Below are 11,192 nucleotides of genomic sequence, written 5' to 3' on the forward strand. Positions count from 1 at the left end.
TTTGAAGTATACAGTGTGAAAAGAAATGGAGCCGGGAAAGCCCATGTGCTGCTCATTAGTGTCCCACCCAACCTGATAACTATGGGCTTTCTGTCAGGTAGTCGGTGATCCAGGAAACAGAGGAGGAATCTGCTCCCACCTCTGTGAGCTTGCTTTTGAGTATATTTATTTGGAGGTATTGAAAGTGCAAGAACATAATTCTCTCACGGTGAATTATGTAGGGCAACATCATTCAATTCAATTCAATTCAATTCCATTTTATTTACACAGCGCCAAATCACAACAACAGGCACCTCAAGGTGCTTTATATTGTACAGTAGATCGTACAATAATACATACAGAGAAAAAACCAACAATCATATGACCCCCTATGAGCAGCACTTTGGCGACAGTGGGAAGGAAAAACTCCCTTTTAACAGGAAGAAACCTCCGGCAGAACCAGGCTCAGGGAGGGGCGGGGCCATCTGCTGTGATTGGTTGGGGTGAGAGAAGGAAGACAGGATAAAGACATGCTGTGGAAGAGAGACAGAGGTTAATAACAGATATGATTCAATGCAGAGAGGTGTGTTAATAAGATAAGATAAGATAAGATAAGATAAGATAAGATAAGATAAGATAAGATAAGATAACCTTTATTAGTCCCACACGTGGGAAATTTGTTTTGTCACAGCAGGAAGCGGACAGTGCAAAAGTTATGACGCAAAAATTAGAATACAATAAGAATAAATACAGTACACAGCTGTACAGAATAGAATAAAATAATATACTATATACAGTAGAATAAAATAGAATAAAAATATACAATAAGATAAAAATAGAATACGAATGCTATATACAACTGAGTAAAAATACAACGATGCCAGAAAAGATTATTACACTTAGTATTATTGCACATGTGTGGATGTGTGTGTTTGTTCAGTTAAAGTCTTTGTTGTGGAGTCTGACAGCAGTGGGGAGGAAAGACCTGTGAAATCTCTCCGTCCCACACCGTGGGTGCCGCAGTCTCCCACTGAAGGAGCTGCTCAGTGCTGTCACAGTCTGCTGCATGGGGTGGGAGACGTTGTCCAACAGGGATGACAGCTTAGCCGCCATTCTCCTGTCACTCACCACCTCCACTGGGTCCAGAGGGCATCCTAGAACAGAGCTGGCCCTTCGGATCACCCTGTTCAGTCTCTTCCTGTCCCCAGCAGAGATGCTGCCGCCCCAGCAGACCACGCCATAAAAGATAGCAGAAGCCACCACAGAGTCATAGAAGGTCTTCAGGAGTGGGCCCTCCACCCCAAACGACCTGAGTCTCCGCAGCAGGTACAGCCTGCTCTGCCCTTTCCTGTAGAGGGCGTCTGAGTTATGAGTCCAGTCCAGTCTGTTGTTCAGATGAACACCAAGGTACCTGTAGCTGTCCACAGCCTCAATGTCCATACCTTGGATGTTCAGTGGTTGCAGTGGAGAATGCTTGTGCCTGCGGAAGTCTACCACCAGCTCCTTGGTTTTACTGGCGTTGATCTGGAGGTAGTTCAGCTGGCACCAGTCCACAAAGTCTTGAGTCAGTCCTCTGTACTCCTTGTCGTCCCCATCAGTGATGAGGCCGACTATTGCAGAGTCATCAGAGAACTTCTGCAGGAAGCACTGGGTGGAATTGTGGGAGAAGTCTGCAGTGTAGATGGTGAAGAGGAACGGAGCCAGAACCGTTCCCTGTGGGGCCCCCGTACTGCAGACGACCCTGTCCGACACACAGCCCTGAGTCCTCACATACTGTGGTCGGTCGGTGAGGTAGTCCAAAATCCAGGTAGTGAGGTGATGGTCCACTCCAGAGTTCTCCAGCTTGTCCTTCAGAACCGAGGGAAGAATAGTGTTGAAGGCACTGGAGAAATCAAAGAACATGATTCTCACAGTGCTTCCAGCGGTCTCCAGGTGAGCGAGGGAACGATGTAGGAGGTGAATGACGGCATCATCTGCGCCAATGCCAGGCTGGTAGGCAAACTGAAGTGGGTCCAGTGATGAGCTTATTAGGCGCCGAAGCTGAGCCAGGACCAACCGCTCCAGGGTCTTCATCAGGTGGGATGTCAGAGCCACCGGCCTGTAGCTGTTGAGGTCCTTGGGGCGTGAAGTCTTTGGCACTGGTACAACACAGGAGGTTTTCCAGAGCTGTGGGACTCTTCCCAACCTCAGGCTCAGGTTGAAGAGGTAATACATAGTGAGTGAAGAAGAAACACCCAGTGCATGATGGGAGCTTAAGTCTATTGCAGCATAACTAAGGGAGGATCCAGGGTCACCTGGTCCAGCCCTAACTATATGCTTTAGCAAAAAGGAAAGTTTGAGCCTAATCTTGAAAGTAGAGATAGTGTCTGTCTCCTGAATCCAAACTGGAAGCTGGTTCCACAGAAGAGGGGCCTGAAAACTGAAGGCTCTGCCTCCCATTCTACTTTTAAATACTCTAGGAACAACAAGTAGGCCTGCAGAGCGAGAGCGAAGTGCTCTAATAGGGTGATATGGTACTACAAGGTCATTAAGATAAGATGGGGCCTGATTATTTAAGACCTTGTATGTGAGGAGCAGGATTTTGAATTCTGGATTTAACAGGAAGCCAAAACAGGAGAAATCTGCTCTCTCTTTCTAGTCCCTGTCAGGACTCTTGCTGCAGCATTTTGGATTAGCTGAAGGCTTTTCAGTGAGTTTTTAGGACTTCCTGATAATAATGAATTACAGTCGTCCATCCTGGAAGTAATAAATGCATGAACTAGTTTTTCAGCGTCACTCTGAGACAGGATATTTCTAACTTTAGAGATGTTGCACAAATGGAAGAAAGCAGTCTTACATATTTGTTTAATATGTGCGTTGAAGGACATGTCCTGGTCAAAATGACTCCAAGGTTCCTCACAGCGTTACTGGAGGCCAAGGTAATGCCATCCAGAGTAAGAATCTGCTTAGATACCATATTTCTAAGATTTTCAGGGCCGAGTACAATAACCTCAGTTTGATCTGAATTAAGAAGCAGAAAGTTAGCGGCCATCCAGGTCTTTATGTCTTTAAGACATTCCTGCAGTTTAACTCATTGGTGTGTGTTATCTGGCTTCATGGACAGATAGAGCTGGGTGTCATCTGCATAGCAGTGAAAATGTATGCTATGTCTTCTAATGATGCTGCCTAAGGGAAGCATGTATAATGTAAACAGAACTGGTCCTAGCACTGAACCCTGTGGAACTCCATAATTAACCTCAGTGTGTGAAGAGGACTCTCCATTTACATGCACAAACTGGAGTCTATTAGATAGATATGATACAAACCACTGCAGCACAGTACCTGTACCTGTACCTGTTAGCTGTTTGACAACTACTCATTCACTGCATGTGTTGTTTGTATGCAAACTGCAGTGGATCATTTTAGTCTTTGACCTCAAGTCTCAGTGTTTTGATGATGTGCAATTATTATTATTTTGGCACAGTACAGGATGTTTTCCAAAGTGTCGGCACCCGCCCCAACTGTAGACTTAGATTTAAGATCCTGTAGAAAGGTGGACACAGTTGGGCAATACAACCTTAAGAAGCCTTGGACACACACCGTGTGGGCCAGCAGCCTTCCCACAGCAGTGTCTTCCTAGCGCCAGTCTTACCCTTGTGTCTGTGACAGACAAAGGTGGGGACACAGGTGTGAGAGAGGAAGAAGCTGCTGCATTAGAAATGCAAGGAGAAGGAGAAGCTGTGGCAGTGGGTGGGACCATAGGGTTGAATCTATCGAAGAACTGGTCGAGCTCATCTGTCACAGGCTGGGTCTCCGACCCAGCACTCTGAGTTTTCTTTGTATTTTTTGATATGTTATTAGTTTGTGTTATTTCCTATTTGCCTTTAGTTTATGCAGTTATTGTTCCTGGGTTTTCTATGTTTTGGGGTTTTCTATTTATTTCATCACGTATTAGGTCTGTTAAGTTGTGTTGTCATTTCCTGTTTTATTCTGACAATGTCATGTGTTCTTTGTTCATTGTATTTAGCTTTCCTCTCCTGGTCCTGTCATTAGGTTTATGTCTGTCAGCTGTTTTCCCCCATGTGTCGCCACTTCCCCTGATCACCTCATGTCTGTATTTAAGCCTTTTGTTTTCTTCATGCCATTGTCAGTTCGTCTGTTTATCTCACCAGAGTTACAGTCATAGTCATAGCCTTAGCCTGTTTATTTTCCACCTCAGTCATAGTTATAGTTTTTGGTCTTAGTACCTTTAGTGTTTTGTTTCTTAGTGTTTTGCCAGCTTAGTGTTTTGTTTCTTAGTGTTTTGCCTGTTTGCTTTGGTCTCTTGGTTCATTTCCTGCCGTCATCGCAATAAAGGTTCACTTTTCTGTTAATCATTACTATTCCTCGTCATCATCTGCTTTTGGGTCCTGTTTCCGCACACATTGGCGCACCCCGCCGTGACATCATCAGCTCTTTCCACATCACCTACAAGTGTCCATGTTTTCTTTTTGATTTTGCATACCTCCTCACAGGTATTGCTGTACTGTAGCTTCCTTTCTATCTTCTTTTTGTATTCAGTTTTTTGTTTTAGATCTTCTCTTCCTGTTTGATCCATTCTTTGTCACCATCTCTAAAAGCTCCTTTCATGGTTAAAAAACCTTTTATGTTGCATCCTTATGGGAGAAGGACGCAACACATAACAACAATGTTCAGTGTCTAGTGGACTGAGCAGCACCTCCCTGAACAGGGTCCAGTAACCATCACAGTGTCAAATATCCAAGAAAGAGCCTCAAACATGAAGAGTTGTACAGCACCAGGCCCTGATATGGTTCACATCTGATGGCTAAAGAAGCTAACTGCACTCCATGAACGTCTGGCAGCACAAATGAACGAGATGCTCGTGGATGATGTGCACCTAGAATGGTTTCCCAAAGGCGGGACAGTCCTGATCCCCATCTGAATTCTGGCATGTAACATGCCAGTTAACATAGTGGATAAGATGAAGAGGCACATGGCTCAGTACAAAAGCTGAGCCTAGAGAGGAATTGACAGAAACACCAGAGCCATTATCAGAAATTCAGTGATATGTGGCAAACAACACTAGAGGCCAACTTCAAGACAATTGCACAAGTTGCCATCAAAACAGAGATGCTCTGCTCCCACTGCTGTTCTTTACAGTCAGGAACCCCGTCACCCAAGACGTCTTTCAGACTGGAGAAATGTAGTAACAACTAGTGAGTGTCAGAAGGAAACAAAAGAAATCATGAATACATCAGGAAGATGACCACAATTGATCATGTGCTTAGTGAGTACCTCAGGTAGCAGAAACCCAAGAAAGGGGGCGGGGAACCGGGAGGAGGAGTTGGTGGTCGGGGTCTGGGATGCTGGGCCTCCCTGCTGCTGAAGGACCGGGGATGGTCTGCTTGTCTCCACCCCAGAGCAAAGGGAAACATCTCCTGGGTCTGGGGGCAGATTGCCCCTCTGGGGGTGATGGTACCTGGACCTGGGCTATAGAGTATGTCTGGGGAGGGTGAGTGTGCGTACAGTGTTCATTTGTTTGTCTCCACGTTGGGTGAGTGCTCATTATTTGTATGTGTGTGCGTGAGGGTGGGAATGCATGTTTGTGTCTGTGTGTGCCTGTCATGTGTCAGTCGGGGTCTTAGACTCCACCTCTCTGGGAACATCTCAGGGCCCCCGAGGAATCTCCCCCCACCACACTCCCTGCCAGTGGCTGATGTCCTCACCCACTGGTGCGTTGGTGGTTCCCAGTGTCTGGGGCTAGGTGCTCTCGTGCTCTGGGGGGCCTCTAGATGTCTGGGGCCTGGATCTCCTCCATGTCTGCTTCATGTCCTTGGGGGCAGGGCTATGACTCCTCTGAACCAGCTCCCCTCAGGTTGGGTTAATAAATGCCAGATCGGTGGCAAATAAGACGTTTATTTTGAAGGATTTCTGTTCTTCCCATGCTTTGGATTTCCTCTGTTTGACTGAAACCTGGAGTTCCCCCGGTGAGTTAAGCACCTTTTCTGAACTGCTGCCCGCCAGCTGTGCTTATGTTAGCGCTCCGAGAGCTTCTGGTCATGGCGGGGGGTTAGCTGTTTTTAAAGCACACTTTGAGTTTAAGCAACTATCCTCATGGACACGCCACACCAGCTTTGAACTTTGCCTGTGTGAACTGGGCCACTCGCCTTCATTGCTGTGTGCAATAGTTTATCGGCCTCCTAAATATAACAAGGAGTTTTTATCTGAGTTTTCTGAGTTTCTCGCTGACTGTGCATCCCGGTTTGACCAGGTCCTGCTGCTTGGTGATTTTCATCTGTTGCCCATGAAGCCCCTGGCTAAGGAGTTCATGGACCTGGTGAACTCTTTTAATCTTGTTCAATCTGTTAAAGGTGCCACTCAAGAACCTGGTCACACGTTGGACTTGGTGTTATCATATCGGTTATCTGTCTGTAACTTACATGTGGAGGATGCTGTATTCTTTGACCATATGCCCATTGTATTTGACGTTGTTCCTCTTAGTCCTGTTGTTAAACGGGCTGCACTTATGCGATGCTATCGTGCCTTCGGCTCAGATACTGCTGAGGATTTTTCAATACTATTTGAACAACTTGTGTCCAGTCCCTCTGAGTCATCCTCCGTAGATCAATACCAGCCTCTTGTCAGGTCAAGTACCAAGCGAGTTTAAGCATGCAGTTATTCATCCTTACTTACAGTTTTTGCCCGTTGCCTGAACACATTTTGCAAAACTTTGCTCATTGTGCCAAAACCCTAAACACAAGTACACATGACACAACACTGGGAAATATACCATTCACATCTGCACCAAATTGAAACTCTACTCTCAAAACCTAAACTCTGCTATCAAAACCTGACATTCCTTTGTCAAAATGTAACTCTGTTGACAAAATGACACATACTTGCATCATATGCAAACACTTACAGAGCAGGGGGAACACACTAGTCTACTTTATATAAAGCACTGCAGTCTTTGATTTCCATTGTTCATTCAGAAGGCATATTTTCAGGAGACACATTTGCAAACAACCAAAAAAGCAAATAGGCCTACTCAATATTGTACATTGCAGCACTGTACATTGCAGTACCATGAATTCAGATAAAGCAAAAAAACAAAACATAAACAAAAAACCCATAATACAGTAATAGAAAAAACACTATACTGTAAACAAAAAATCATGACAATTGTGCATAAGTGGGCTCATGGATCCCGCCGTCTGTTGGGGTCTGGCCACAGGACCTCATCAACATCGCAAGCAATGTCTTCTCCCGCTAGGCACTGGAGAAAATATCCTCTTCCATGTCAAAACCATCCATGGATTGCTGTCACCTGAATGTCGCCGCAGGCCTGTTCCATTGCCTGCAGAAGAGGCATGCAGGCATGTAGTTGGCGGTCATATACACACCATCTCCAAGCCTAAAAAAATTCCTCTATAGGGTTTAAAAATGGTGAGTAAGGGGGCAAGCATACCACTTCAAGTTGACTGTGGTTGGAGAACCAGGCCTGGACCAGAGCAGCCCGATGGAAACTGACATTATCCCATATCACCACAAACCTGGGCTGATCTGCTCTGTTCTGTACAACTATATCATGGAGAGCATCTAGAAATGTGAGTATATGTTGCCTATTGTATGGACCTAGTTTTGCATGATGATGCAGAAGCCCTCGAAGGCTTATGGCGGCACACAATGTGATATTTCCCCCGCGCTGCCCTGGAACGTGCACAATTGCCCTTTGGCCAATTACATTACGACCCCGTCGTCTTGTTTTGCACAGGTCGAATCCAGCTTCATCAATGAAAATGAATTCATGAGGCTGTGCAGCTCCATCCATGGCCAAGATTCTCTGTAAAAAAAAAAAGAAAAAAGAGAACATATTACTGTACTACAGTGCTACACATACAGAACCCTCACCCATCACACAGGTACCTGTATAGCTCTCAGAATGTATTCATGTGGTACTGATATGGTACATATTCAGCTGCTACTGGACTTCACCAATACTCTATTGTAAATGTAAGGGACAGTTACACGTACCCGTACATATTCAGCTCGAAGTCCTTTGACCCTGTCACTGTTCCTCTCAAATGGGACTCTGTAGAGCTGCTTCATGGTGATGCTGTGTTTTCCCAAGATGCGTCTGATGGTGGTGATGCTCACATGGTTTATGTTGTTGAACACTTGGCTGTCTGCAAGTATTTGCTTTCGTAGCTGGTGGAGACGCATAGCATTGTCTGCCCTCACTAGGTCCACAACGGCAAGTTCCTGCCGTTGTGTGAACAGGCGTTGGCGTCCTCCCCCAGAAGGTCTTCGAGTCATTCTAGAGAAATACAACCACATATTGTCATCGGTTTGCTTATTTTTCTTACAGTACTTCACTGTATATACTGTATCATCCACTGTACAACACTGTACTTCAATATAAGTAATCATGGTATGTTTCACAGAAACTACCACTTTGGCTGCAAAAGGAGCATTAGCACCCTGCAGTACCCTGCACACTTGATATGGTAACTGTAGAACAGTACTATAAAAACCATCTGAGTAGAGTAGAAGGCAGTGAGATGAAGACAGACCTGTTTTCTAGTTGGAATTTTCTTATTACAGATGCCACTGTGAAGCGGCTTAGATGTGGGTGGACTCTCTGCCCAGCTTCCCTCATAGTCAGGCCGTGGTTGATGACATGGTCCACCAAAGTTGCTCTTATATCATCAGAAATATAGGTCCGTGCATGGCCTCTTTGACCTCCTCCTCCTCTTCCTCTTGCTCTCCCTCCATCCATGCTTGCAAAGTTCTTGAAATGGCTAAACTGAGGGCTTTTTGTGGTTGGCTAATTGGTGTTCAGTTTTGCAAGTAAGTGCCTTCAGGTGTATATTTGAGTGGTTGCAATTACCCGATGTGTTTTGTATTTTGGATACATGTGTTTTCCAAATGGCACCCTGAAATTTCATTTTTGAACGAAGTGTCTTATGTATGAAATAGAGTGTAGTATGCAGGACCATGTGTGTTGCATAAAGGAGTAAGTGTGTTGCATAATTGCAACCAGAGTGCAAAGCAGCACTTTTGTTTAAGGTATGGGTACATGTGTTTGGGGTATGGTAACAAAAGCTTCAAGTTGTGTTACTTTAGTCTAAGCATGGGTTTATAGTGTTCAAGCAACGAGCAAAAACTGTAACACCATAATTCCCTCCACACTCACCACCAAGCTGGAGCATCTGGGACTCAGCTCATCTATGTGTCAGTGGATCTCCAACTTCCTAACTGGCAGACCACAGGCAGTAAGGATGGGCGGACATATCTCAGCCTCCACCACTCTCAGCACTGGAGCCCCCCAGGGGTGTGTTCTGAGCCCCCTGCTGTACTCTTTGTACACATATGACTGCGTGGCCACTACCAGCTCCACCACCATCATCAAGTTTGCTGACGACACCGTCGTGGTGGGCCTGATCTCTGATAACAACGAGACGGCCTACCTGAAGGAGATTAGGAATCTGGAGAACTGGTGCCAGAGGAACAACCTCCTTCTAAACGTCAGTAAGACAAAGGAGCTGATAGTGGACTTCAGCACTAAGCAGGAGAGGAACTACCAGACCCCCGTCATCAACGAGTGCCCAGTGGAGAGAGTGGACAGCTTCAAATACCTCGGAGTTCACATCACGCAGGACCTGTCATGGTCCTGTCACATCAACACCGTGGTGAAAAAGGCCCGACAGCGTCTCTACCACCTCAGACGCTTGAGAGACTTCCAACTGCCCTCCAAGGTGCTCAGGAACTTTTACTCCTGCACCATAGAGAGCATCCTGACGGGAAACATCTTAACCTGGTTCGGGAACAGCACCATGCAGGACAGACGAGCTCTACAGAGGGTTGTGCGGTCAGCTGAGCGCACCATCCGCTCCGAGCTCCCTGACCTGCACTCAATCTACAGCAGGCGGTGCTGGACCAAGGCCAGGAAGATGGTGAAGGACCTCAGCCATCCCAACAACAGACTGTTCTCTCTGTTGAGGTCAGGAAAGCGATTCCGCTCCCTGAAGACCAACACAGAGAGACTGAGGAGGAGCTTCTTCCCGCAGGCGATACGGTCTCTCAATCACACCACCACACAGTACTGACCCACACATACAGTTCTTACACACACTGGACATTCTGGACATTGTTTTCACTTCATTACTTAAATCACGCTGCTGTTATTGTGTATATATTTATTTATATTTCTTCATACATTCTTATATAGTTCTATATTGTGTATTTTGTTGTACAGTTATTTTATTTTCAACTTTAATTTATATATTTTATCTTATTCTTTCCCAGTTAAATTTACCCTTCATTCTAATTTGTGTTGTACAGTTATTTCATTTTTAACCTTAATTTATATTTTATTCCTTCCTAGTTAAATTTACCCTTTTTAATTTTTCATATTTATTTCCTATCTTATTCATAGCCTTTTCCTTTTTTGTTTTCTTTAGGTCACGAGCAGTTCTCCAAGCATTTCACTACATATCGTACTGTGTATGACTGTGTACGTGACAAATAAAAAAAATTGAATTTGAGTATGGAAAAATAACAAACACATGACGACTTCATAAGGTCAAGAATCACAGCAAAAACATCTCACATTAGGCTTTGTTTCTTAATTTGACTATGGGGAATAGGACGCTTGGACTATAGTGAGAGAGCACCGGTTCCACACTGATTCAAAGAAGCGCATGAATCACACTTATCTGACACGTTAACACAACTAAACACAGCTGTGGCCCTCGAGATATGATATTACACATATACACAATACAGTGTTTGTCATCTTTCAATGCCATTTGCTGCTGATGCTAGCCCCGGAGGCTTGCAAATCCAACCACTGGTGCAGGTTGGGTATGAAAATGACCGACAATCGAAGGCAGGTGTATTTGTCTTTCTTTTACACCTGGTGTGTGAAAAGCCCACGCTGAATGCCAGCACTGATAAACTACTTGTCCATGTTCTGCAGCTCAGGTGATACAGAAGGGCAGAGAGTGAATAGTAAACAAGAGACAGTTCTTTGGTTTTAATAAAGAAGACTGTTGCAACCAGCTCAAAGAATTCAGACTGTGCAGCTAGCTAAGCATGTAGGTCAGTTTACAGAGACCACATATCCCACAGGAAACCTCCATAAAAACCTCGTTTGATTCCCAGTTTACAGCTCGAGTTCTGGCTTCTGGAAACATTGGAGTGCATTCAGGACTATGGAGATTTTTGCCATG

Source organism: Aulonocara stuartgranti (assembly GCF_965226115.1).
Source record: "Aulonocara stuartgranti genome assembly, chromosome: 13".
NCBI lineage: Eukaryota > Metazoa > Chordata > Actinopteri > Cichliformes > Cichlidae > Aulonocara > Aulonocara stuartgranti.